The sequence below is a fragment of the Mustela lutreola genome, chromosome 6 (assembly GCF_030435805.1).
Source record: "Mustela lutreola isolate mMusLut2 chromosome 6, mMusLut2.pri, whole genome shotgun sequence".
In the NCBI taxonomy this organism is placed as follows: Eukaryota; Metazoa; Chordata; class Mammalia; order Carnivora; family Mustelidae; genus Mustela; species Mustela lutreola.
Window position 1 is genome coordinate 102997215 of NC_081295.1, and position 27602 is coordinate 103024816.

Consider the following 27602-nt stretch of genomic DNA (forward strand, 5'->3'; position numbering starts at 1 on the left):
AGAGCTAAAATGGAACAGATAGGAAGCCCTACCTTTCATTTACCAACTTTTATAACTGAAATCCCTATAAATATTATGTAGTGTTTCTTTGAACCAACAAAATGCCTTGTGAGAAGACTTTTGCTCCAACCTCGCAACTCAACGTAGACTTCTCCAGAGACCTTATCACTGCTGCCGTCAAAGTGCCAAAATGGCCCACAGACAAAAATGACCTCTGGAGGAAAAGTATATCCTTGATTATATACAATTTCTTTGGAAAGAAATCATTAAGAATTCAAAACTTCAAAAAATATCCTAGATAAGTTCACTTACATATACATGTCCTTTATAAACTTTTAATCATAGATTGGTTTTCTTGTAGTGTATAAAGAAACTATATATCCACCTAGCATATAAACAACAAAAGATGAATGAAACTTAGGTTGAAGGGCATGAAACTATTACCAGGTGGCCCTAAGAACAAGATTTGGTGAAAAAAAAAAACATCAAAATAAGGTTTGGAAAACGTGAATGGATCAAGAAAATATGATCTATTTTGAACCACAACAAAGTAGTTCTCAGTGATAAAAAGAAACCAACTACTGATACACTCAGAAACATTATGAATCAAAACATTATGCTGAGTGAAAGTAGCCAGAAACAAAAGAGTTCATAGTGTATGCTTCTATTTATATAAAGTTTAGAAATGGCAAAATAATCCGACAAAACAAAGATTTCATTGGTTGCTGGAGTCAGGAAGCAGACGAAGGGATAAACAGAAAAGGAAAACTTGGGTATGGTGGAATTATTCTGTGTCTGGTTTGTAGTAGCAGATCCATGAGTGGGTACATTTGTCAAAATTCATCAAATTGGGTACTTTAAGAGGACATTACTTATTGGACAAAACTTATACCTCCACAAAAGTGATTGAATTAAACAAACAAACAAAAAAAGGCAAGAAATACTGCCGGCAACTGGTGCTCTCCCCAGAACCTGAGTGTTTCATGGATAAAAGGGAGAGGGGCAAGTGACAAGGAGCCGTCAGGAAGGGGGAACAAGCCAGGAGAGTGAGGTCACTCAAGTGTCCAGAGCAAGGCTTTTAAGGGGAAAGAATTGACTGGTTATCAGTGATTCTAAGAAAAGATCTGTAGGATAGTGACTGAAATTTATGCATTGGCTGCAACATTTGGGGAGACAGTTATAACCTTCATCAGAGTAATTTCCAGAGTGGGACTGTAGACACCAACTCCCTGGGAACCCCCAGTGAAGAGGAAGGAGAGGACATGGAGGCAGAACATAGAGACTTGGAGGAATAAACAAAGTAGTGTAAAATATGACAGTCACCAGAGATTGAAGAAGGTAAGGGGGGATTTTTTTTTTTTTTTTAATGGAAGAAACATGAGAATCTTTATCTGCAGGAAGAACTAAATCAGTAAAGAGGGAGAGTTTCACCCTACAAGGGGCCAAGGAAAGGCAGGCTCCAGAAGGTTGAACTTAAATATCAAGGCCCTCATACTTCGTGGAGAACAGGGAAAATCAGGATGAGCAGATGTATAGGTAAATCTCTTAAAGAGGGAGAACAAGTTGAGACATTATATACTTTATGGCCTCAGTTTTCTCAGTAAGTTAAAAGGCATGGAAATTTGATGTGAGACACTGAAGTAGGATGGGGTCTCAGGAGATTTTAAATAGTTCGAGAAAAAAAAATGGAGGGGTACATGGAAATCTTCTGAGGCTGGAGGCGGATGATGAATGACCTCAATTGTTTATAATCAAAGACCCATGGGAAGGAGTGTGTGGTGTCCACCAGCAGGAAGAAAATTAAATATAGATTTGATATAGATGAAGTTAGGTAATATATAGAAAAGTAGGCTAAGGCAGGATAATGTGTACTCCTCAGTTTCCTACTTTCTCCCCACCAACTCTCCTCCCTAGAAATTTAAATTCATTTAAAAAACTATTAAGTTTAGGGGTGGAGGGGATGGAAGAGCACTCCAGTATCCTCAAGTACCCAAATGTGATCAAATAACAGTATAGATGACCTTGGCTAACATAAAATCAACTGGAAGTTAGAAGAATGCTAAACCTTAAATGCCATTTGGATGGTAGAAACACACACACACACATAGTGATAACATACTGCGTACCTTTTTAATTCAGTATATCTCAGTGAGCTGTCTCATGCTTTTATAAAGCTGTATAATATTTCATAGTCTTCGTGCATCATTATTTCTTTAACAAAGACTTACTGATGGACATTTAGCTCGTTCTCAAGATTCATGCTTTTATAAACAGTGTTGCAGTAAATAACATTGTATATATGTCATTTTATGTAAAAACAATTTTATCTATAGAATGAATTCCTGGAGGTGGAACTGCTAAGTGAAAGGGCATGCGACTTAGTATTTAATTTAATATCATATCGTATTACACTCCCACAGGCAAAATATGAGCACCTACTTCCTCACAACCTCACCAGCACAGCACTTTAATAAAATTTTCTGTCTTCATGAATCTGATAGGTTTTAAATGACATCTCAATCTAATTTTAAATTAACTTGCATTTTCTTAATATGAGGAGACTGAGCATCTTTGTGCAAATTCAGGAGTCATTTCTTATTCTGAGATCTGCCTAATCATTGCCTTTGTCCATTCATTTTTCAACTGGGAATCTGTGTTTTTTTCTTACTGATTTTAATACGCTCTTTTATTAAAGAGTGTAGATCCTCATGATTCATGAGTTTCCTATTTGTCAATTCACCTACTTATTAAAATGTATTTGTAATTCCCAAATCAATATTCACAGTGCTTTCGTGATCATTCACAGAGACGCACAGAGAGGCAAAAAACTGAGTCATCCTGCACGCATGTTCCCAGCATAGGTCAAACAAGGTCATACTCTGCCTTCTTGTTTCAGCTCCCATTCTGTAAACAAAATGTCTTTTCATAGTCTACTTCACACCATATTTTTCACATGTTTGAGTTTTTATTGGTTATTTGGCTATTTTATTTCTCTCTCTCTTTTTTTTTTTTTTTAGTTTTTAAAAATTTATTTAAGTGATGGCTACACCCAACATGGGACTCAAAGTCAAAACCTGGAGATCAAGACTCACATGCTCTTCCAGTGAAGCTAGCCAGGCACCCTTATTTGGCTATTTTAAATACACCCCATCCCCAACCGTGGTGCTAAAGTGCTCCATTGTGTTCCTAGGAGCAAGAAGGCTGGGATGTGTTTTACTGAGAAATACATATGCTTGATTAGCTCTTTCAGGCGTGTGTTGATGGTGCTGTTGGCTGTATGACATAAGGCATCTTACAGAAACATGCATAAAAAGCATCACGTAGGGGCGCCTGGGTGGCTCAATGGGTTAAAGCCACTGCCTTCAGCTCAGGTCATGATCCTGTGGTCCTGGGATCGAGCCCCGAATCCGGCTCTCTGCTCAGCAGGGAGCCTGCTTCCTCCTCTCTCTCTCTCTGCCTGCCTCTCTGCCTACTTGTGATCTCTGTCAAATAAATAAATAAATAAATAAAATCTTAAAAAAAAAAAAAAAAAAAAGCATCCCGTATAGATTGGCTGACAAAAATGTTGTGACCAAAGTTAAGAGGAAACTACTCCTGCATTCCCCCTAGAAGCAATGATTCCATATTTGCTCATTCAGTGTTCACAGTGACTTTAGAGAACATAACTAATGAAAATAGTGACAACCGTTGGGGACATTAACTCTCTGAGATGCAAGTTGCAATTACTGTGCCCAGCCTGCCATTTCTATTTTAACTTTGATTTTTTAGCAAGGATATATATATAGGATATATATATAGGATATATATATATATATATATATATATATATATATATATTTTAATGTGGTCATATTTATGAAATGATGTTTACTCTACATCTCCAGCGATTGTGATTTAGTTAGAAAAGAGGAAAAAAAGAATGAGTGGAATAAACACTTGAATCAGGGGGTTACCTGCCAGCTGGTCTGTGGAGCTCTGCCCGAGCAGAAACAAGCTATCTCTCCATCCACTCAAATAAGCCCACCTGATAGAGAGGAAAAGAGAAATGATATGTCTGTTACTTCAAAGGGAAGCAATTAAATTCCCAGGGATGCCATTTCACTTTATCCTTGAAATATTTATATGAGGATGACATGAGCCCATGGCTTCAGTTACAAAGATGCATGAACAAGGTCACTTCCATTTCTACAAAATTCACAGTAGGAATATTATTATACTTTTGGTGTCACATTCTCCTTCCCCCAACATAAGCTATAAAAGTTGTTTTGGGCAATTATAATAAAGCTTTCCCTTTAGTCAATGTGGCCTGGAATCATCTTCAAAAGAAGGAAGACTTACCTTCTAGCGAAATGAGGAATATTTGGTCAACTACCACCACAGAAAGTCCCAAGTTGTATTTAAAAGAAAGTGAAAGTGACACACTGATTCTAAATTGGAAGTCACACTTCTAGTGGCTGGGCTTATCAAATCTCAAGTGACAGGTGATTTTCAGACGCTGATACCAACACCCTTCCACAATGGCTGCATGAAAAAGCTTTTCCTTGCCCACAGTCCCCTCTGCTAGTAATTTGGCTTCAGCAATAGATACGAATCTGTGACCTACTTGCAAATTATTCCTGGTGACATGCATATAGAAGTATAAAAAGGAGACTAATAAAAGCACCTGATTTGATAAGTGATCAAGTTTACCACCACTAGGGATGTCAGAGCTGATGAACTTTACCATGCGTGACCTGGAAGAGTGACACCACTGAATGTTTAATATGTTGGTGATTTAATCCTGCATGTGTAATTATAGAGCCCTGGAACTAGGAATGCTCACATCCTCCCTCCTAATTAACCACTGGTTATTCCAAAGTACACTTGTCTTTCATACAAAAGAACTGTATTGTTCCCACAGCCTCATAATTCTATAGAAAAATCACGTGAATTTGTTGTTGTCTTAAAGAAGGCCACTTTAGGAAGAAGCAAGTATCATCAGGAGTAGGCTCTCTGCTCCCCCAAACCCCTCCTCTCTATCCCTGCAAAAGAACGAACTTTCTGCTCTCCCTTTCCAGCTGACACAAAATCCATATATTGAGACCCTAACCCCCAATGTGAGTATATCTGGAGATGGGACTGTTAAGAACTAATTAAGGTTAAATGAGGTCATAAGGGTGGAGGCCTAATCTAATAGGCTTGGGGGCTTTATAAGAAAAGAAATAGCTCTTCATTCTGACTCTCTCTCTATGCATATGCACCCCTAAAAGGCTGTGTACCCTCCCACCCCCCACCCCCCGCCCATGGAGATGGGGACCAGCCATAAGCCAGGAGGAGAGCTCTCATCAGAACCCAGCTACACTGGCATCCTGATCTTGGACTCCAGAACTCTGAGAATATAAATATCTGTAGTTTTACCTGGGATGTTTCATTGTGGCAGCCCAAGTTAAGACACTCTTTATCCTTGACTTGGGGCCCGCTGCTTCCATGTCGGTTCTCAACAGCTGGTGTGCAGTCACACAGGTCCCCACACTGTCCCCCGTCCCCACCTCAATGGCACCCACAGTCCTAACTTCCTAACCTTTCCAGCAACTTGCTCCTCCCCCCAGTTAGTCAACACCTTGCTTCTGACATCTGTTCCCTTGGAGTCCTGTCTTCATATGTAGGTGACTGAATGATCCAATAAACTGCTTCATGCTATGGAGTCAATGTCTGATAGTGATTTGATATCACTTTCATGTCTCCCTTGCATTCCTACAGGCAGAGCAGGTTTCCTGAAACCTGTCCATATCTACCTTGCAGATTTTGATAAGGGTAGAACAAACTTGACAATCCTTCTGAAACAGAGGGAAGAAGGGGGCCACAGAAGCACCCTCCAGAAGTTAACCCTGAAGGCAATCTACCTACCTCCTTCACAGTCTCACCCAGTACTCTTGGGAAACAGCCAGGGTCTTTGGCTTCCTATGAAGGAGTCCTTCCAGCATACCCTGTTCCTCTTCCAGTAACTTCACTGCAATAAAATTTTTTAAAAAGTTAAAATGTGATCATCTCAGATACGGAAGCAGGTTGCCAGAACTGAGATTTTAGAGAGTAAGGGAATCTTTTAGACCACCTCCCTGTAGCTTGATGCTTTACTCCATTTATCCATTTTTAAATGAGTATCAATGTGAGAAATACCTATTTTAAAATACTTTTCTTAAACTAAATACAACTTTTAGCCCCTTTTGTGCTAATCTGGGTGGCATCCATCTCTCCAGAGCTCCTTCTCAGCTTGCGTTCACCCCAGAATCCAAAAGGCTAGGTGATGCTTGAAAACTGGGGAAAAGCCCTTTAGTGATCAGCTTCCGCCCAAGCTCCCCTCTCCCATGGCCTCATGGTCAGGCCCACACTGCCTTCCTAAGCAGACATCTCCGCTTCGGCACCACCCATGCACCCACTTCTCGTTTTTTTGACCTTCTGACTTGATCTAAGGCAGGAAAAAAAAAATCTTTCCTCCTCTGATTGTCCTCTAAAGAGTTTAGCATAAACTTGTCAAAGCTGAGGCTTTAGAAAAACAAAAGCCAGGAAGAGAACACTCTCACTGACAACTTCTGCTTCCCGCTCAATAACAAAAACTTTCTCTATGCCAAAAGAACATCAAAAGGCAAGGTTAGTTACACTTGGGGAAATGGGAAAGGGAAAGTAGAGAGAGAAAAAGTAATATTTTACTCAGTTATCCTGGTCCCCAAACAACAGATCCTGAATAGAAGGATCTGGTGCAATGACAGACCAGTTCTCCTTGCTGGGTCTTACCAGGTAGCTGCTAACACCACCAGCCTGGGAACGAGACTCACTCCCCTGCTCTGTTAATAATTTCCCATAAGTCACTTGCCTCTCTGGAAATAATTTTGTCTGTTTATGCATTCAACAAACCCTCACAGGCCTATTCTCTGCAGGAATTTGGGGAGAGTGCGGTATAAGTCTTGGGGCTTGAAGATAGGCCTTGACCTCGAGTCAGCACATAAACCGAACCGATGCAACTACAAAGGACAGACAAGGACAGAGACATGCCAGAGATGCTAGGGGAATGCCAAAAAAGGGACCTGGGAGTGGGGGAGCAGTATGAGTTGAGTCCGGCAGGAGATGATATGCAGGCCAAGGGGTGCTTGAAAGGAGGAGGCAGTGATGTATGAGGATCATGGAGAGCTTGGCAGGAATCAAATCCCAGTGCAGCTTGTATTGTCTCCTAATAGCCATGAAGGCTCCTGGGAAGCTCGGGGGGAGGAGGTGGTATGCCAAGGTTTGCTTCTTTTTTTGTTAAGCAACTTAACACAATTTTATTACCTTACAGTTCCACAGGTCAGAGACACAGGTCTCACTGGGCTAAATGCAAGGTATGCGTAGGCCTGAGTTCCGTTCTGGAAGCTCTAGTGGAGAATCCATTTCCTTGCCTTTCCCGCCTCTAGAAGCTGGCCACATTCTTTAGTTTATGACCTCCTTCCTCCATCTTCAAAGCTAGCAAAAGCAAGCCAAGCCCGAGCTCCTGGCAACCACTCATCTGCTTTCTGTCTCTATAGATTTACTTGTTCTGGAGAGTTCGTATAAAAGGAATCACTGGATATGTGACCTTTTGTGTTTGGCTTCTTTTGCTCAGCAGGCTTCCCAGCTTCATCCATGCTGTGGCATCTATCAGTACTTAATTCCATTTATGGTCTAACAACATTCCATTACATGAATATGCCACCTTTTGTCTATCCGCTCACCCTTCCATGCGCATCTGAGTTGTTTCCTCTTAACTAATACGAATAGTGCTGCTATAAACCTTTGTGTACAAGTGTTTGTTTGAGTGCCTGTTCTCAGTTCTTTTGCATACATAGTTGGGAGTGGAACAAATGGCTCACATGATAACTCTATGCTTAAGTTTTTAAGAAACCACCAACCTGTTTTCCATATAGCGTCACCATGTCACATAACCACCAACAAAAACACGAGGGTTCCAATCTCTCCACATCCTTGGCAACACTTGCGATTTTCCGGGTTTTTTTTTTTTGTGTGTGTGTGTGTGTGTGTGTGTGTGTGTGTGTGTGCACATAGCTAACCTACAGGTGTGAGGTGGTGTTATTGTGGTTTCGGTTTGCATTTCCTTAATGACTGCTCATACTAAGTATCTTTTCGAGATTTGCTTTTCAAATAACCGAACGGGAAGTTGTGTGAAAAACAGATTTAAAAGAAAATGAAAGGAAGTCAGTAAAGCGAGTTTTCCAAACTAAATCTGATGGGGTCAGAAATAAAAAATGGGAGTAGGGAAAGAGAAGGAGAAATAAATTGGAGAAATACTTAGAAAGTAAAAATGTCAGAGTTTAGGGACCAGTTACGTGGTAGTTCAAGGACAAGTAGAAGTCAAAATGCCCCCATCATCCTTATCCATAAAATGAGAGGGTGGACTGTATGACCCAAAGTGCTTCCCTGCATGAACATTCTTTCTCAGAGTGATTTTACCTTGCAAATATCAAAGAGGTTTATGAGGTGAAATTTACTCAGAGCTTCTCAAAATTGTTGATGCACACATATATTAACTGCTTCTAAAAATAAGCCCTTCTCCACTGCAGGGCCAGATAAGAAAGGATAAAATTTAAATGGAAACAATTTAATTATTTTAAACTTAATTGTTGATTAATTAAATTAATTAATCTAAGCCAATGTAGCCTCTAAATATCAGTCATTGATCTCACATTGCAACCCACAAGTGCCAAGGCCTTGTGACCCTGAGTAAGGCTTTGTCCTGTCAAAAGGGGGATATGGGGGGTGCCTGGGTGGCTCAGTTGGTTAAGCGACTGCCTTCGGCTCAGATCATGATCCTGGAGTCCCAGGATGGAGTCCCACATCGGGATCGGCAGGGAGTCTGCTTCTCCCGCTGACCTCTCTCCTCTCATGCTCGCTCTCTCTCTCCCTCAAATAAATAAACAAAATCTTTTAAAAAGAGGGGGTATATGGATTCTAATGGAAATTATTTTTTGAGATCTACACAATGGAAATAAGTCAATGCTCCAATTCCCAATTAAAGGCATAAAAGTTTTATTTTAAAATAGCATAATTCTCTGACAAGAAGGGCACGGATACATTTGGATGAAGAGATTTTATAACTTACAATTCTCTCAAATTTAGGATCTGTTTTTCTCTATTCTTACAGAAAAAAACAGATTTGGCATATTTTAAAATTTAGACCTGATTTTATTAGACCCAAAACAGATTTATTAAGAATACTTCTTCAAAGCTATAAATGGATCAAAAGAAAATTCTTCATTATATAAGTCCTCTCTTAAAAATTTAGGAATAGATCAAAAGAAAATTGTTCATTATACAAGCCTTCTCTTAAAAATTCAGGAATGAATCTAATTGATAAATAAATGTAAGTGGTATAATCCCAATAAGCAAGAACTGTACTCACTTGTAAAAGATAAAAGTGATAATTTTATCATATGTGTTAGTGCTAAACAGAAACACCTTGGGCTATGATGGCCACCTGAGATTTTACGCAAAACCTGCCCGATCACTGTTAAACTGTCTTTTTGAAAAGATGGATGAATCCTTGGCTTTTATTATCACTAGGTCATTAAAATAGCAAAAGAATGGGAGAATTTTGCCCTTCCTAAGCTATATTAAAACATCTTTCATTTTCCCAAGTGCTTTTCTCCCATTTGTTCACAATTATTCATCACTTCTTTCCCTTAACTGAGTCCCCTTCAAGGCACACATTCCATTCAACCATTAAATTGAATCACCATCCTGCCAAGTAATTTATATTCTCTCAGTCTTACTCCTAATAAGATATAAAATGTACATTTTTCTAGGACTCAACCTGATCATAAAATCATTTCCACTGAGGGTTCGTAGAGAGGCCATGACCAAAGTTAAAGGTTAAACTGTGAGGTCCGTGAGAAAGGAATCAGAGACAATGTCTTCTTGTCCTGATCTCTTCTGGCACAGCTCATATACCTGGAACTTTTTTACCCTAATGGGCCCTGCTCATATTAAGGCCCACCACAGCTCCCAAACCTATCCTATAGGAGGAAGCAAGCCTTATAACTTCTGATCCTCCTTTTCTTCCCATCCACCAGTTCCCCATTGGATGATATTAGGGGATTATACAATGTTGCTCTTTGTCTCTAGCAATATTTTTCATCTTCAAGTCTATTTTTTCTCATCTTACTATAAATACGCCATTTCTCTTATGGTTGCTGTTTACATTGAATATGTTTTTCCATCTGTGGTGTAATAAAAAATAAATATTTGGTCTTCATCCCAGGTCCCTGGCACAGAGCTCCTAAAACCCTTGGAATTTACTGTCTTTAGGTAGATAATGATTCAGGTGGGGAGGGGGGGCATAAATAGCTTCAGAATGAGGCCTAGTTGGCAGGAAAACAACCATTGATGAGAGTGTTAGAACTTTCAAACCTTAACCTCCAACCTCTGGGGAGCGGAGAGGAGCTGGAGATTGAGTTCAGTTATCTGATGACCAATGATTTAATCAGGCATATCTACATAATGAAACCTCCATTAAAAAACCCTAACTGATGGGGCATGGAGAGCGCCTGAGCTGGTGCGCACATCCGTGTGCCAGGAGGGTGGCACTCTGTCTCCATGGGGGACAGAGGCTTAGGACCTTTCTAGACCCTCTCTATGTATCTCTTCATCTGATAGGCTTGTGGGACTAAGTCCTTTAAGTTGTGAAGTCTGATGTTAATACCGGGTAGATAGTTTCAGAATAGGACTGGGTGGTACATCCAGTTGATGTGAGAGAACTGAACTGGTGTGGGAAAACACAGATTTGGGGTCCAAAAAATGCACACCATCTTTTCATTTCAACCTGGCTACATCTTTGAAACTAAAGCATGAATCTTATAGATGGTAGATATTTGGATCTTGTTTTCTATCAGTCTGACAGTCACCACCTTTTAAATGGATTATTTTATTCCTTCACACTTAATATTATTGATATTGCTGGATTTATGTCTCATTTTACTTTATAGTTCTTTTTTTTAAAAGATTTTATTTATTTATTTGAGAGAGAGAGAGAGAGAGCACGAATGGGGAAGAGAGGGAAAGGGGAGCCTGACGTGGGGTACAATCTCAGGACCCTGAGATCATGACCTGAGTCAAAGGCAGATATTTAACTGACTGAGCCAACAAGGTGCCCTCATTTTACTTTATAGTTTCTATATGTCTGTCATTGTGTTTTTCTGTTTTTTCATTATTTGCATCTTTCATTTGTGTTCTGTGTTTCTGTGTATTAAATAGATATTTTCTTGTGTATGATTTTAGCCTTTAACAATTTTTGGATTATTTTTGAGTGATTTTACTCATGTTTGCTCTAAGGTTATAATAACTTATTAGAATCTACTTCAGATTTATATTAACTCATTTTCTATAAGATATAAAGATTTAGAATATAGTGCTATAGTTATTATTTTATATAATCATATCTAAGAGATAAAAGGAAAAAAAACCTATATACAGATGTTTTTCTGTATCAATTGTCTTATTTACCATTTCTGATTGTTTTGTATCTCCCTAGGGATTTGAGTTACCATCTGATTTCATTTTCTTACTCTAATACAGTTTCATTTCCTCCCCTGCTCCTTTGTACTATTCTTGTCAAATATATTACACCTATGTGTTATAGGTCCACCAGTATAATTTCATAGATATTATTCAATGCAATTTTTAAATCAGTTAAGAAATATGTAATTTTACTTTCTTTTATAGTTACCTGCATAATTACCTTTACTAGCACACTGTGTTTTTTTAATATATGAATTCAAATTCCTTTCTGGTTTAACTTCTTTTTAGCATCAAGAATTTCCTTTAGTATTTTTTGTAAGCTAAGTCTGCTAGCAATGCACGTTTTATCTGCCTCTTCTCTCTTCTTTCCTTTTAGTATCCCCATTACATCAATCCCATAATTTAACATTATTTTGCAACTAATGCTATCTCACATTTTTCTGAGACTTTTCCTTTTTCATCATTTTCTCCCATTCCTCAGATTGCGCTGTCTTTATTGATCTAGATTTAAGTCTGCTGATTTTTTTCCTCCAACCAGCAAAAATACCCTGTTGAATCCCTCTAGTGGGTTTATATAATAGTTCTTATATCACTTCCTGCCAGGTTCTTGTCCTAAACCCAGCAATTCTGTTCTGCCTTTCAGAGGTGCCCCAAGCCTGAACCCCAATGAGATTTCCTGAGAATCCTGAGAGATTTCTGGACCTTGTCTCTACCAACGTTCACGGAAGGTCAGTCAGCATCTTTAGATTCATACTACAACTATTATCTTTAAGACAAATGCCATTATTCCTGTTTTAAATAAACAAAAAAATTTAAAGCCAGAATTCAGCAGTAATTTGTCTAGAAAATAAAGGACTAGAAGGCATAGCTTCTGAATTTTAACCAAACCAATTACAGAGTCTCTATCAGAGTCACCTAGAAATTTCTTAAAAATTCAGATTCCTGACTCCAATCATTCTGATTCAAAACAATTGAGGTAAAACTCAGAAACTGAATTTTTAACAGTGCTGTAGCTGATTCTAGTAGAGGGAATCTGAGAACAGTAATACAATTGAAAACCAATTACACCCTCAAAAGCAGTAAGGAAAGAACAACAACCTAGCGGGGCAAATTCAAGCATGGGAAGTAAAAAGAAGAGAAAGTATCTTCATATTCTAACAGAGACATTGTTGCTAATCCAAAATCAAGAGCAAGGACTCCAAGCTGGGAGTTGGTGGCCAAATAGTTCTTACCATTAATAAGAACTAAGTAAGAACATTATCTTAGTAAAAACATTATCCTGAATATGACTAACTTACCCAATGCCAAATAATTTTAAAGAAAATTCTAACATTTCCAATATTTTAAGCCTTTAGAAGAAAAGAGAGTTTCAAAGCAGTATTTACAAATACTGCATCTGGAATGGGATGATTTCCCAGATTATTAGCTTTGTAAAATATTACACCCTGTCTTATTCCAATAAGGTGTGATATTATTTCTGTAATTTATTTTGATATGTAAATATGCCAAGTGTCTATTACGATAGGCTCTTTTATATAAGTATATAGAGCAAGGTCCTGCCCTCAATGACTCAGACAGAAAGATTAATTCGTTGATTCAAACACAGTCTGTGGATTCAGGCAACCCTCGGTCTATGTCCCAGCAACTTTCCTTATTAAGGTAAAATCTTGGACTGATTATTTGACTTCTATTCTCAGGCTCTTTGTATAACAGAGAAAACAACATCGTCTACTTCATTGGATTTTGTGAGTGTTAAACAGTGTAATTCTCAAGATGTTAAAGACATGACTATCCTCCAAACTTACAGTGAACTTGAGACAAAGAGCTATTTATCTCATTCATGAGTAAGCCAGCAGAATCACAAAGGAGAACAGAAGTTGGTATACATAATAAAATGAAGAAGTGTTGGAAAAGGATGGTTACATTATTTCTAAAACTGGTTACTATCTTGTAGGATCTTCAGTGATCTTTTCCACAGAAATTATTTGCATCCCCACCATTTACAAATTATTTGTAATGTAATTTGCAATCTGCTAGAAATTTTCATCTAATGCCATCTGGGCCTGAATCAGGAGTAAATAGAAAGTCAAAGATGTATTCCTAGACAATTAGATAATGCTTGAATTGTCCTGTCAGACAATATTCCAGCATGGTAAGACATGCAGTCATCATTTTGCCTTATTTCCAAGTTTGGGATAATTTTTCTTAATACACATAAAGCGCTTAGCACAGAGCCTGCTATGTAATTAGTGCTGAAAATCTGATAGCGTATTTATTATTTTCTCTTTATAATCCCAGCTCTGCTGTATACTAGCTGGCTGATCTTGGGCAGGATTCTCTCTTTCCTTTAGTTTTCTCAACTACAGAATGAGGATGATACCTCACAGGGCTATCATGAGGACAAGTAGAGATTTAATACGTGCAAAACTCTTCATGCCTGGCACATACTAATCACTAAATAAGTGAAAGTGAATGCTTTCATTCCCCAAGGCATTTGATGTCACACTATAGCCAACATTTTCACAATATAAGGAAATAAAAGGGGGAAAAACCACTGCTGTGATGTCAAAAGGGTGGGCACAGCTGGCCAAAGGATGTCCAAAGAACAAAAAGCAAGTTATTTATAGCTGGACTGGGAAACCGGCTCATCCTTGCCTCAAATATTATTAAAATGAACACATTCCCGGGTTCTGAAAATAAAGATAAGTTTTATACTCTTGTTTGTCTGGTCTTTGCTCTCATCCTAATACAGTAATAAGGCACAACACACTTTCCCAGGTTACCACATTAACTGCCTGCCGTTTTTAGACCAAATGGAGGCCTAGGTGTCCATGACATCTTTCCCTGGGCATGAAAATGTTAATTATTTTTTACTAAGCACAGCTTCCTCAGCATGTTTGACAGCCGCAATCAATGTGGAAATAGAAAGCTAATGTCATCACCCACCAAACACTGCACACAGTCAAAGCCTGACGAGCGATTCCCACAGTTTCCCCTCTATACAAGGAGCACCTGAAATGTGTCTAGGGAACACTAATTATTATCTTCTCCTGCCATTGGTATGCTGGGAGCTCACTTTCCACCAATGATCAGTCTATGCTGGTGTCAAGCCATGCCTCTGAGCTTTGTGGAGTCTTCTCCCTGAGTCGTTATATGAAGGATATACTTAGAACCCAGAGACAATCTGGATACAAATCACTGGGCAGCCACCTGGAGTTGTGTCTGTCTCTTCCCGGGTCGTGTTTCCTAAGTTGTGAATGAACGCAGCCTCTGTGAAGCCAGATGGCTCAGCGCACTGAGAAGGTCATGGAACATGTGCATTTTAATAAGCACATAATGGGAATGAGATGGGATACAATGTGTCATCCCAGAGCCAATGATCAGTGTTCCAAAAAATTGTCATGGCCCTTCCAGAAGTGATTCGTTCTTCCCTACTTATTTATTCAGCTATTCATGTACTGATTTACTCTCTAACCATAGAAGGAATAACTTGATTCCCAATTTTGGATAATCTGCCTATTATAGAAAAGAACAAAGGAAGAGCCAAAAGCTCTGTGTAATTCCACCACCTAAATATTATCCGATCAGTATGTTTTTGGTTGAGGGACTTCTGGTGTCTTTTCATGGGGGAGAGAGAGAGAACCCATACTTTTATACCTTTGTACTCGTGTTTTTAACCTGGCTGGCAGGTGGGGATACATTCAGTTATCTAAGTCTGCACAACCAAACACCTCCCAACTTAGTGGCTTTAAAAACAGCAGCTCACAAATCTAGGAGCTCACAATTTGGGCAGCATTTGTTGGGGACCGTCCGTCTTTGCTCCACTCTGTGTCCACCAGGCAGCTCAAAGGCTGCGGCTGGCACCACCTGAAGGTTCTCTCATCTGTGTGCCTTGGGCCTCACCTGGAGGAACTGAGCGGACAGATGGGTGTCCTTGAGCACCTTTTGTTTTCTGTGATCTCTGTCCTCTCCTCATGGTGCCTCCAGCATAGTAGCCTTGGGTGAGCTGGACTTCGTATATGTCAACTTAGGGTTCCCAATGCTTATGCACAGCTGGGAGCAGAGGAGACAAGGGGGATAATATCATCTTTTATGATTTTGAATCATGCAGCTTGGAAGCATGCAGCCTCGCTTCCACCATATTCTATTGCTTTAAAACAAGTCACTAGAACCAGCCCAGACTCATGGGGAACACAAACGAATCCACCTTCTTGGAGGAAGTATCCAAGAGTTTCTGAACATGTTTTAAACCCCCTGGGGAACTTAGCAATTAAATGGATAGTTAAGTAAATAAATAGGGAAGGCTGAATCACTTCTGAGAAAGGTTGTAAAAATCTTTTAACACTAATCATCTGTTTCCTCTGTGTGACATTATAGCTCATCTCATTCGTGAAATATGCCTATTAAAGAAAATGCCTACTTTCTGTGGCAATAAACATTTGTTGGCTAAATAAATTAAGCAAGGCGTAAGTATTTTTTATACCAGTGGATATTTTTACAGTATAATTTTAAAGGTTGCACTGTGGACATATCATAATTTATGCAACCAATTTCCAGTTACCAATTGATAAATAGTAGACTTTTTACTTTGTTGTATAAATAAATCTAACATCCTAGGACAGAAGTCTCTACTTGCTTTTGATAAATTCATGAACATAGAATTTCTGGGTGAAAAGGATATATATTTTTAAGGTTTTGAGTAGTTACTACACAAATGTCCTAGGTTTGTTTATTTGTTTAGGAGGCTTTCATTTTGAGAAGGGTTTTAGGTTCGTAACAAAATTCAGCAGAAGATACAAAGATATACTCCCAGTCCCCACATATGATAGCCTCCAGTATGATCAGCATCCCCTACAAGAATTGTATCCTTTTACAATCCGTGTACCTACATTAACCCATCATTATCAGATCTACAGTTCACTCTTGCTGTTGTACAACCTAAGGGTTTGGACGAATGTATAATAATATATATCATTATAATAACATACAGAGTATTTTCAGAGTGAAATGACATATATTCACCATTATAGTATCAAAAACAGTAGTTTTTCTGCCCTAATAGTTATCTGTACTCTGCCTGTTCTCCTTTCCTCCCTAGTAGTCCCTGGGAAACACTGATCTTTTTACTGTCTCCATAGGTTTGCCTTTTCCAGAATGTCCCATAGTTGTAATCACAAAGTATGTAGAATTTTCAGATGGGTTTCTTTCACTTAGTAATAATACTGAAGTTTCCTCCATGTCTTTTTATGGTCTGATAGCTCATTTCTTTCTAGCACTGAATAACATTCCATTGTCTAGATGTGCCACAGTTCATTTATCCATCACCTACTGAAAGACATCTTGGTTGCTACCAAGTTTTGGCAATGAATAAAGCTGCTATAAATATCTGTGTGCAGGTTTTTGTGTGAACATAAATTCTCATCTTCTTTGGCTAGATCCCAAAAAGCATGATTGCTGTATAATAAGCCTATGTTTAAGTTTGTAAAAAACCATCAAACTGTCTTTCAAACTGGTTGTATAATTTTGCACTTCCACTAGCAATGAATAAGAAGAGTTCCTGTTGCTCTACCTCCTCCTAAGCATTTGGTGTTGGCAGTGTTCTGGATTTGGGACATTCTAATACATGTGTTATAGCATCTCCTTGTTTTAATTTGCACATCTCTGGTGATATATAATGTGAGGTCATCTTTTTATGTGCTTTTCTGCCATCTGCATATCTTCTTTGACCCATGTTAAATAAGTTTTTGGTTTTTTTTTTTTTTATGGTTGAGTTTGAGGAGTTCTTTTCACATTTTGGGTAACAATCCTTTGTCAAATGGGTCTTTTGCAAATATTTTTTTCCAGTCCGTGACTTGTCTTTTCATTCATTTGACAGTGTCTTTTGCAAATCAGAAATATGCAATTTTAATGAAATCCAGCTTATTGATTATTTCTTTCATGTATTGTACCTTTGGTATTGTATCTAAATAGTCTTTGCCAAACCCAAGGTCATCCGGATTTTCTGTTACCTTCTAAATGTTTTATAGTTTTGCATTTTATATTTAGGTCTGCAGCCCATTTTGAGTTAATGTTGGTGAAGTGTATCTCTTCAGTGTCTAGATTAATGTGACTTCCAGTTGTTCTAGCTCCAACTTCTGAGAAGACAATTTTTTTCCTCCATCATATTTCAATTGCTCCTTTGCAAAAGATCAGTTGGCTATGTTTATGTGGATCTATTTCTGAGCTTTCTATTCTTTTTCCTACTTTTTTTAAGCATTTGGTGTTGGCAGCTGAGCACGGAGCCCAATGTGGGACTTGATTTCATGACCCTGAGATCAAGAGTTAGACACTTAACTGACTGAGCCACCCAAGTACCCCACTGAGCTTTCTATCCTATTTCATTAATCTACCTCTTTATTCTTTCACCAATACTATACTATCTAGATCACTATAGCTTTTTACAAAGTTTTGAAATCAGTAGTGTCAGCCCTCCAACTTGGTTGGTTCCTATCCCTCAATATTGTGTTGGTTATTTTGAATTTTTTGTCATCCATATGAACTTTAGAATAAATTTATTGATCTCTACATAATAATTTGACAGAATTTTGATTGGCAACATATTGATTCTACAGATCAAGTTGGAAAGATTGGACACCTTGTTAATATTGAGAATTCCTATCCATGAACGTGCAATATATCTCCATTTATTTAGTTCTCTGATTTCTTCATTCAAATTTTTATGGTTTTTCTCATATAAATCTTTTACATATTTTGTTAGACACCAAAGTATCTTACATTTTGGATTGTTAGTGTAAATGGTACTGTGTTTTTAATTTTAAATTTTACTTGTTCATTGCTGGTAAACAGGAAAGTAATTAACTTTTGTATACTAGCCGTATAACTTGCCATAATCACTTTTAGTTTCAGGATTTTTGTTGTCAATTCTGTCAGATTTTCTCCACAATCGTGTCATCACAAACAGGTTCATTTCCTCTTTCCTAGTCTGTATACCTTTTATTTCCTTTCCTTGTCTTATTATATTAGCTAATATTTCAGTGTGCTATTGAAAAGCAATGGTAAAAGCAGACATCCTTGATTTATTCTCTGTCTTGCACAGAAAGCTTTGAGTTTTTCACCTTAAGTGTGATAGCCACTGTAGGTCTTTTATTGACAATCTTTATCAAGTTGATAAAATTCCCTTCTATTCCCAGTTAACTGAGCATTTTTATCATGAATGGGTGTTGAATTTTGTCATATGTCTTTCCTAAATCTATTGATATAAACGTGATTTTTTTTAGTCTGTTGATGTGATGGAGTACATTAACTGATTTTTGAATGTTCAACCAGCCTTTAATACCTGGGATAAACCCCACTTGGTTTTGGAATACAAGTCTTTATATATGTTGCTGGGTTTGATTTACTAATATTTTCTGAGAATATTTGCTTCTATGTTCATGAGAGAAATTGGCCCATCGTCTTCTTTTCTTGTAATTCCTTTGTCTGGTTTTGATATGAGAGTAATGTTGGCCTCATGGAATGAGTTAAGAAGTATCTCCTCTGCTTGTATCTTCTGAAAGAAATTGTAGAGAATTGGTAGAATTCACCAGTTAATCCACCTAAGACTAGTGCTTTCTGTTTTAGAAGATTATTAACTATTGATTCAATTCCTTTAGTAGATATAGTTTTATTCAGATAGTCTATTTCTACTTGTATGACTTTTGGCAGCTTGTGTTTAAAGATTTGGTTCATTTAGGTTATCAAAAATGTGGACATAGAGTTGTTCATAGTATTCTTTTATTATCTTTTAATGTGCATAGGATCTGTAGTTATGTCCCCTCTTTCATTTCTGATATTAGTAATTTGTATTGTCTCTCTCTTTTTTTCTTGGTTAGGCTGACTAGAGGTATATCAATTTTATTGATCTTTTCAAAGAACAAGTTTCTGATTTCATTGTCACTATTATTTAGAAATAAAACAAAAACAAAACAAACAAAAATCTATTATCTGCTAGATCACTTAAGAGGAAGAAAAATAAGGTTTTAGTTTATATTCACTTATTCCTTCTTTGAATCTCTTCCTTATTTTATGTAGATCCAAGTTTTTGATGTATATTATTTTTCTTCTCTCTGAAGAACTTTTAACATTTCTTGCAAGGCAAGCCCATGGCAATAAATTCCCTCAATTTTTGTTTGTCTAAGGAAATCTTTATTTCTCTTTCACTCTTAAAGGATAATTCCACAGGGTACATAATTTTAAATCGGTGGGTTTTTTTTCTCTCAGTAATTTACATATTTCACTCCAGTCTCTTCTTGTTTGTAACATTTCTGAGAAGTTAGATGTGATTTTTATCTTTGCTGCTCTATAGATAAAATATTCCCTTACCCCTGGCTTTTTTCAGGATTTTTCCTTAATCTTTGATTTTCAAGTTAATGAAAATAATCCGTCTAGCTATAGTTTGGGGGTTATTTACTTGTGGCTTTTTGTTTGTTTATTTTGTATTTATGCTGCTTGGCATTCCTTGAGTTTCCTATAGTTTGGTGTCTGACCTTTTGGGCAAATTCTCAGTCATGACTATTTCAAATATTCTGTTTCTTTCTCTCTGCTCCTTCTGGCATTCCCTTCACGCACATGTTATACCTTGTGGAGTTGTTCCACAGTACTTGGATATGTTGTTCTGTTTTTCTCAGTTCTTGTTCTCTTTGCTTTTGGGTTTTTAGGCATTCTGTTGATATAGCCTCAAGCTCTGAGATTCTTTACTCAGCTATGTCCCGTCTAGTAATAAGGCTGTTAAATATATCCTTTGCTCCTATTATAGTGTTCTTTTATCACTGTTATTTCTTTTTGGTCCATTCTTAGACTTTACATATCTCAAGGTGCTTGGATGGCTCAGTTGCTTCAGCATCTGACTCTTGATTTCAGTTCATATAATGATCTCAGAGTTGTGAGACTGAGCCTAGCATCGAGCTCCCCGCTCAGGACACAGTCCGCTTGAGATTCTTTCTTCTGCCCCTGTGCATGCATACACATGTGCTCTCTTGCTCTCTCTCAAATAAATAAATAAAATCTTTAATAATAAAAAAAATAATTTCCACATCTCTGCTTACATTGCCCTATGATCTTACATGCTGTCTACTTTACCCATTAGATCTCTCAGCATATTAATCATACTTTTTTTTTTAATTCTCAGTGTGATCATTCCAACATCTATTGCCATATATGAGTCTGCTTTTGATGCTTGTTCTGTCTCCTTAAACTGTTTTTTGCCTTTTGGAAGTCTTAAAATATTTTCTGCGAGCCTGGCATGACTTACAGGATAAAAGAAACTGTTGTTAAATCAGCCTTTGGTATTGTATGGGGGAAGCGGAAGTTTTCTAGAGTCCTACAATTAGGTCTCAGTGTTATGTTTGCTAGGATTATGATTCTAGGCTGATATTTAATGCAAAAGCTTAAAAAATGTAATTAAAAAGTAACAAGAACACAGAGTCACATCAAAATGATGTGTGTTATAATAGTATTTTATATTAGTTGTACTTCTCAGTCTAGCATTATTTCATTCCTTTCCCCATTAACTACTTTGCTATGGACAATTTTAAAAATTGTATATAATAATTTTTCTTACTTACATTTGAATAATTACCAAATATATAGCATTTTATCCTGTGTCTCTCAATCTGCTTCCATTCTCTGGAATGGATTCCTTCCTATTGATTTATTTCTGATTTTATTTAAAATTATGGCCTATTTTTCATATGCAGTGTAAATGGCTTTTGTTGAAACTGAAAATTGTGCTTCCCAACCCCAGCTTTCCTCTAGCTCTGCTTTCAATTAAAGTTCAATTTCATTCCATTGTTGGCCATATTATGAGATACATTATATAAAATCTAATTTGCATATACTGAAACATTAGAGGCACACCAGAGGCACTTTTTAGTTATTTAAATTCTAAAATTATTCTTTTATCCCACATCTGGTAGAATCATGTAATGTTCACTTTGTCTTAACCTCTGAAGTGCCCCTATGAGCTGTTAGCATTAGATGAAATCATCCTCAAAGGCTTTGAAAAGAACTTTTTCAAGGAGTTATACCTCTACTATCTTGCTTTCTTGTTTTCTTCACACATAAAATGTCCATACTCACATGAGCAACTTAACTTTACTTATTTCTATAAGCGCAATGGCATCATACTTATATTTATGAAGGTAAGAAGGGTCCATGATTTCTTTTTATTTCTCTCTCTCTCTCTTTCTTTTCCCTCTCCCTCTCTCTCTCACACACACATATACCACATCTATAGCATTATAAATATTATTCTATGGTTATGGCTTCTGTGATTATACAAAGCAGAAACGCAACACAATCTAGTTTAAACCTAGGAGCTCTAGCAATAAGCAACATCATTAGGCTTCAGTCTCAATCTCTCCTCTACTGTCCTTGATTCTTGCACAAGCATTTGCCTAGGTCAGGATGGTCAGGAGGTCAGGATGGCCAGTAACACCATTGACCATAAATCCTGCCATCTAAATGACCACAATGAGAAAGACCATTTCTTCCTGAAGAGTTTTGATGAAATTTCTAGATTGTATCTCAGTAGACTGATTTGAATCAGGTGATCTCTCTGAACTACCCACTATGGCCAGAGAGTGTACTCATTGAACAAGTCAGGTTATGTGTATCTCCCAGATCCAGGCCCACCAAACACTTAGATGGAGAGTTGGGGAGGGGTAGTTCCCAGCAGAAAAATCAAATTAATTGCCATAAAATGGTGGTATATAATGGGCCAATACACAAAATAAATATCCATTACACTCTCTAGGTAGTTTGGAGAATAAAACATCCTCCCAAACCAGATCTGCCTCTTAATCTTCTTTCTTGTCTACTGCACTCAAATAAACCAAATGATTTGGTCAGCAAATCAGGTCGGTGAAAAACATTTGAAAACTTGCCTTGTGTTGAAATATAGACTCCAAACATTTCTCTGTCCAAACAGTATGCTGTCATCATTGTCATCATACACACCAATGCAGGAGCTCACTTTAGTCATCACCATGACAAGACCAGCACCAATGAAACACAAGGGTTAATAATTTCATTTAAAATTAGTCTTCTTTTATCATCTTCCAAAGTCTACTAGAATTACATTGAAAATATTTTTTAAGCATAAACTTGCTAGCACAAAGAGAATCATAGAAGAGATGACAGGGAAAAGATTTGGAAGTTGGAAAGCAGATGGACAAGATTTTTGAAAGGTGAAAACGGGGCCAGCAGTGACTGTGGGACCCAGAAGCAAATCAGATCAAAGCAGAATAGATGAGAGGTTAGGGGTGCCCAGAGGAATTCACGTGGGGCTGAAAGCAGAAGAATATGATAAAAGTTAGGCAGAGGAGTACATAGATGTCCAGACCTGCCTGCCAAGCTAGAGTAATCTGGAGACTAACCTTACAGCATTCAGGTAGAAGACTAGAGGTATAGTCACTGAAGAGATAGAAGGAGGGAGCCTGAATATGGGGACCCCAGGCATGCCTGAGTATAGGGATACAGTTCTGGAAAAAAGTGGGCCTTAGTAGAGATCTATATTCAAGGTGATTTCCTGGCTACCTTTCCCCATAGATTTCTAAACTTTAGTTTATATATAATTGATATATAACAGATATAGTTGATATATAACATTGTGTGAGCTTTAAAGTGTACAAGATGTTGATTTGCTACATTTATATATTATAATATGATTACCACCAAAAATTTAATCCTGGATTTCCAGGTTATTATGAAGGTGTAGTTGTTGAAGTAAAATAACTGAACATATTTTATTGACATTTTGATAGCTTTACTTATAATTTTTACGTTTACAGAGATACATTATGTGGATCTCCATTTGTATTCTTGCCTCAGGTCCAACAAACAGAATTTAAAACAAACAGGAAAAATTTAATCTTGAGGAACACAGACAGTATAGGGAACAGTTAAAAAACGAAGAACAAAAGCCACACTGTAAATAATATTCTTTGAGGAGAAAGAGATAGGAGGAGATATTGCCAAGAGATCTAACAGAGCTCATCTCCTCCCAGTAACTCTTCTTCTCTCCTGATGTACATATCACCATTGGCTTGAGTAAATAGGGCTCCCTCAGAGTTCCTTGTGTTCCTTGTAATAACATCTCAATCTCATTTCAAGAGATTCCACATGCCCCATTAATACCACTTTTCATTCTGCCATAGATGGTTTCCACAAAGTTCTGTGTGCTCATGGCAGAAACTGCTACGCTCCCACATTCCACCATTAGGCCTGAACCTGTGTCACTTTGTGACTGAGAAAAACAAGACCACAATCTCCACCCAATGGTTCTGTATTCTCTTAACCTAACCCAACTGCTCTCTTCCCACACCCTGTCTACTGTGACCTCTAGAATATAGAATCAAATACAAACTTAATCAAAAGCAAAACTCCTCCACTCTCAAATTCTTTTCTGAAAATTCCCATCACTTTCTGGTCCCCCAAAAGAAAAATCTTTTAAAGCCATAGCTCCCTTTGTGTCCCATGCAAGTAGTGGCTCTTTGTCTCCCACACCCCACACACCAAAGAACCTGGAGGAAAGAGGGGTCACCCCTCTGCTTCTCATCACCATTTCCATCTGTTCCTCCTCCAAAACCCTCAGTTCCTCTGAAGCTCAATTATATTCACTCTATTATCCACCATCTTTATTAGATTTCTCTATATCTGTGGATCACTTCTCATTCCATGAAGATCCTGGCATCTAGTTTGTATGCTGCTTCAGTTGTGACACTTGGCAACATCAACATGCACATGATCAATCCAATATCCTGGCGCTCAGTTCCTTGAATTGCCCTCCTCCAGTGATCTTATCCTGAGCCCACCTGCTCCCAGAGTCCTTCATTACTACATTGCATGCGTGATCAGCTCTTCCATTTTGCCAAACCCTCTTGGCCAAGCCCAGTTCCTCCCACTCCCCACATGCACCTTTGCAGCTGAACATGACTGGAAAAAAAATCAGGCAACCATGCTGACTGACCTTACTTTAATTTGTGAGGAATAATCCCACATGAGCCTTCAGTGCTGACCTGCCACACCAAAACATTTTCCTCTTCCTTTTCCCTCCAACTTTCCTAGATTAATATTTTATAGCTTCTCCTTTCTCAAGAACATCTCAAGAATACCTGGGACATAATAATTGGTGCTCCATATTATTGAATGAATGGTTGAATGAAAATAAGTTGAAAAAGAAGAACAGAAGGTTATAAAGGAGAGGAGTTAGGAAACAAAACTAAAATGCTCTTGAAAATTAAAATATCACAGCTGGAATTAGAATCCATTAGACAAGTTTGAAGATAAAGTAGAAAAAATTCTCCCAGAAAATATAAGGGAAAGCCAAAGAGATGAAAATAGGAGACAAAAGATAACAAAATTGAATGATTAGAATAAAAGGGAAAATACCCCAATTCTGGGAATCCTGGGAAGATAAAAGAAATAATTTTTAAAGGAATTCAATAAGTTTCCTGGGACGAAAGGACATGTGTTTCCAGATTAATGTTTGCACAAAGACAGTCCAAAATTACACAACACTCATGTAAAGATATTGGGCTGTATTGGATAAAATATATATGTATTTACCATTAGACCAAGAAATCCTACTCTAGGACTCTATCCAAAAGAGATACTTGCAAATATTCCAAAGGACATATGCACAAGGATATTTATTATAGACTTATTTATTATAATAACAAAATACTGAAAACAATCCAGATGTCTATCAATAGGAGAATGATTGAATGAACTATGTTATCCAGTTATAAGTAACATTTTTGAGCAATGGAAGAAATGTGACCATGAATGAAAAATTGGGTAATATTAAGGCATTATTTATTTTTACCAAGGTAATAATGACATCATAAGTATGTTTAAAAAACTTATCTCTTAGAGATGTGTATTGAAAGATTTATGGGTGAAATAATAGATGCCTTGTATTATCTTTAACACATTTTAGCAAAAAAAAAAAATTTAAAAAAAAAGAAATGGATGAAGTAAAGCTGGAAAATATAATTGTTTAATCTATATGATTAAACATGACTATATGCAAGTATTCATTACAGCATTCTCTTTACTTTTTATTATATTTGGAGCACTCAATAACAAACTGCCCACAAGACAATGAAAAAGGACTTTCAAATTTCCATGGAAATGACTCAAAAAATGGGAGAAAGTATCTGAAATCATATAACTAACTAGACTTTTTCCAAGATATTAAAAGAATTTTTATAATTCAATAATAAAAAGCCAAATGCTCAAATAAAATATCAGCAAAAGAATTTGAATAGGCATTCCCCCTCCCCCCCAAAAAAAATTTCCAATAAGCACATGAAAAGACACCCAACATCATTAGTCACTAAGGGATTCAAATCAAAACAACACTGAGATACCACTTCACATTCACAAGGATGGCTATGATAAATTAAAAAAAAAAAACAGATACTAACAAGTGTTCACAAGGCTATGGTGAAATTGGAACCTTCGTACATCACTGAAAGGATTGTAAAATAGGGTAGCCCTTTTGGAAAAGAGATGGTAGTTCCTCAAACTATTAAACATAGTTACCATATGACCCACAATTCTACTCGTAGGTCTATACCTAAGAGAACTGAAGACAAAAAGAAAAAGAACTGAAGATATACATCCACAATATCCACATAAAAATGTGTATGCAAATGTCCATAGTAGCATCATTTGTAATGGCCAAAAGTGGAAACAATCCAATGTTCATTAACTGATAAATGAATAAGCAAAATTGTTATAACCTTACATAAAGATGATTAGTGGTCACTAGGGACTCAGGGAATGGGAGATGACTATAAATGGTTCAAGGTTCCTCTTTTTTTTTTTTTTTTAAGATTTTATTTATTTATTTATTGGAGAGAGTATGAGTGAAGGGAGGAGCAGAGATTGAGAGGGACAAGCAGATTCCATGCTTGCTGCAGTGCTCGATCCTATAACACTGAGATCATTAACTGAGCTGAAACTTAACCCACTGAGCCACCCAAGAACCCCAACTTTTTTTTGAGGGTAATGAAAATATTCAGGAATTAGATAGTGGTCATGATTGCAAAACTCTGTGAATATACCAAAAACCACTTTACTGTGTACTTTAAGGGTTAATTTTATGGTGTATGAATTATACCTCAATAAAGTTGTTTATTAAAATACTGTGACCACAGGTCATGATGCTGGGTGAGGTCTATGACTCTTTCAGTTGACATCTGTTCTTTATCTTGTTTGTTGATTGACCAAATATTGTTAAAGATGTTCAAGCAGCCTGTTCAATTTACTAATCCAGAAATTCTTGGCTATTTTGGATTGACAAATCTTCCTAATTAAATCTAGTGAAATTATTTCTGAGTTCATGGTGTGACTGAAAATCCACATATATAGATAGTCTGTTCTTGACTGATCTATGTAAAATTATTTTGAGTTGGAGAACAGAGAATATTGAAAAAACTGTCCAAATTGATGTTGTAAGGGTTAAGATTAAAGCAAGTCAAACTGTGATTTATAGCAGTGGTTACACCAAGATGTGGTGACCAATCAGCCACAGAGTTTGTTCTGGTATCTTCCACATGTCCGTTTGGATTATCTCTGCATGATAAAAGTGGTTTGAATAAGTGGTCATATCACAGAGAACACAGGGCAGTGTTGTTTTTATTCTACTTCAGTTTTTGAGCATGAATTTGAATCCTTAGAAGATAAATTTTAAAAGGTGATACACAATAAGGTGAATTATTGTACCTATCACTACAAAAGCTAACAACCTCATTTGGAAAAAATGACAGCAATTGAAGAAACAGAATATTGATGAAATTGAAAAATGTAACATCAACCTTTGTCACTGCTTCTAAAAGTTTATCACTTATCTGAATCAGAAGCAGATGAAGATGGTAAAGAGTTTAAAGATCACACTGCGCTCTCTCAAATCTAGGGCTCCAGTTTTTGAGGTAAGATCCAGTGGATTGATGCAAGTCAGTGGCAAGGGGTTAGTCTCCATCACTCTCTACAGGGCTTTGTGGGCATGAAGACTCTAGAACAAAATGACTGCAGAT

At 37.3% G+C, this 27602-nt stretch overlaps 1 long non-coding RNA gene across 3 annotated transcripts in view; it reads right to left on the minus strand.

Moving 5' to 3' along the window:
• The window catches only part of LOC131834126 (uncharacterized), a 141060-nt gene that overhangs the window by 71790 nt on the left and 41668 nt on the right, over positions 1 to 27602 (minus strand). For all 3 annotated transcript variants that reach the window (XR_009354764.1, XR_009354762.1, XR_009354763.1), the window contains exons 4-5: positions 5887 to 5989; positions 3954 to 4024 (exon numbers count right to left, since the gene is read on the minus strand). This is a non-coding gene — a long non-coding RNA (uncharacterized LOC131834126). The remainder of the gene's footprint in view (positions 1 to 3953; positions 4025 to 5886; positions 5990 to 27602) is intronic.